The following is a 2413-nucleotide window of genomic DNA, read 5'->3' as shown; positions in this document are numbered from 1 at the left end:
TGGGCCAGGAAGCGGGCGGCGGAGGGGGCACCTTTCAGATCCACCATCCTCTCCCTGGCGCAGGTGCAGGAACCTCCAACTTCGGGTAGGTGTGTCCACCTCTTACAAAGCTCTCTGTCTGGTTTCCCAAAGCTCTGGACTTGTAAGAAAAATGGTCATCTGACAACATGGTCGTGAAATAGGACAGAGGTGCTCAGGGATGCAGGGCTGCTCTCTCCGGCCTTGCACCGTCTTCCCCCCTCAGTGGATTCTAGAGGTGGACCAAGAGACCCCAAGCTAGTGCAGAGTGAGTGTCCCCGGCTGTCCCGTTTGCCTGGGGGTGGCCAGGCTGGGACTGCATCGGACAATGGCTGTGGCTATTGTCAGGCAGGCAGGCTGCCCACCACACACGCATGACAAAGGCCCTGGAGGGGCTTTCTGGGGCCTTCTATGGGATGCTGGCTTTTGCTATTCCAGGTATCCCTGAGGTGTCCTTGGCTGTCAGCCTCATGGTTCATTGTCTCCAAGCCAGGAATCGGCCACTGCCCACTGCCCTCAGTGGGGTCTGGTCTTTGGGCTCAGTGTTAGGGTAGTTGCTGGAAACTGCAAGAGGCCGGCTGGGCAGGAATGTTGTGAAGGGAATGCGAGGGAGATGAGAGGACCGGGCTGTGACCCTCACCGCTGCCTCTCCTGACACCTCTCCTCCCTCCTCCTGCCCTCGTTAAAATAAGTTGGAGGGAACTGACACAGCCTCCAGGGATGGGCCCTGACGGGTCTAAGCAATCCATGTGATGCTGTCCTCTGTCCCACGGGATTTCTGTGCCAGAGCTGTGTGGGCATCTAGAGTGTGCCTCTCCTCCCCACTATGTAGTCAGATTAGTGGCTTGAAATCAGCCATGGGGTGGCCGGGCACAGTGGCTCACGTCCATAATCCCAGCACCCTGGGAGGCTGAGGCTGGCGGATCACCTGAGGTCAGGAGTTTGAGACCAGCCTGGCCAACATGGTGAAACACTGTCTCTACTGAAAATACAAAAATTAGCCAGGTGTGGTGGCGGGCGCCTATAATCCCAACTACTCGGGAGGCTGAGACAGAAGAATCATTTGAACTGGGGAGGGGGAGGTTGCAGTGAGCTGAGATTGCGCCACTGCACTCCAGCCTGGGCAACAGAGCAATACTCAGTCTCAAAAAAAAAAAAAAAAAAAATCAGCCATGGGGAGAGTGTTTATACCACAGAACATGGCACATGCTACAAATTAGAGCCTTTCGTCACACCCGTCCCCACTCCAAAGAGCTGGCTTACCTACATACCACTGACCCTCTCCCACTAATCGTGATCAAGGAGCCAGGCAGCCAGCTGCTGCTGGTGGCCACCGCACGACCACAGAGGTTTGACGGCAGGAGGACCGTGCAGAGAGACAGAAAGAGCCTGGCTTTGATGACATGTCTGATCATGCCTCACCTCTGGGTGTTTTGGTTACATTTTTTCTGCATTTCTCATCCTAAATGCTGCACCCTGGCCCTGAGGTGATTGACAGAAGGCAACACAAATGCCAGGTGAGGACCTTCAGCCCCAGGCCACTGTGGAGCAAGCAGGGCTGTTTTTGTCAAAGAGCAAAATTCTCTAGCCTGTGAGTGTTGCCAGGTGGACCGTCCTGTTCCTCCTGCCTCCCGAGGGGAATGCTGCCCCCAAAGGGTCCATTTCTCAGTCTCCCCTGCCCTTAGAGATGAGCCCTGTTTTTGCCCTTTTGTGATATAAAGTTAGAAGGATGGGAAAGAGAGGAGACAGGAGACAGGGAGAGGCGGGAGGCCAGGGACACCCACAGGCTGTGGAGGGGCGATTTCACAACATGGGAGTGCCTTTGTTGTTTTCTTTTCTGTTTTTCTTTTCTTTTCTTTCTTTTTTTTTTTTTGAGACGGAGCCTCGCTCTGTTGTCTAGGCTGGAGTGCAGTGGTGCGGTCTCGGCTCACTGCAACCTCTGCCTCCTGCGTTCAAGCAATTCTCCTGCCTCAGTCTCCCGAGTAGCTGGGATTACAGGTGCCCGCCACCACACCCGGCTAATTTTTGTATTTTTAGTAGCGATGGGGTTTCACCATGTTGGCCAGGCTGGTCTAGAACTCCTGGCCTCAAGTGATCGGCCTGCCTGGGCCTCCCAAAGTGCTGGGATTACAGTCATGAGCAGCTGCACCCAGCCTCTTTTTTTTTTTTTTTTTTGAGAGGGAGTCTCGCTCTGTCACCCAGGCTGGAGTGCAGAGTGCAGTGGTGCAATCTAGGCTCACTGCAACCTCTGCCTCCTGGGTTCAAGCAATTCTCTTGCCTCAGCCTCCCAAGTAGCTGGGACCATAGGCATGCGCCACCATGCCCAGCTAATTTTTGTATTTTTAGTAGAGACGGAGTTTCACCATATTGGCCAGGCTGGTCTGGAACTCTTGGC

This window comes from Piliocolobus tephrosceles, chromosome 13, assembly GCF_002776525.5.
Source record: "Piliocolobus tephrosceles isolate RC106 chromosome 13, ASM277652v3, whole genome shotgun sequence".
Taxonomy (NCBI): domain Eukaryota; kingdom Metazoa; phylum Chordata; class Mammalia; order Primates; family Cercopithecidae; genus Piliocolobus; species Piliocolobus tephrosceles.
Note: the sequence above shows the minus strand (reverse complement) of the source record.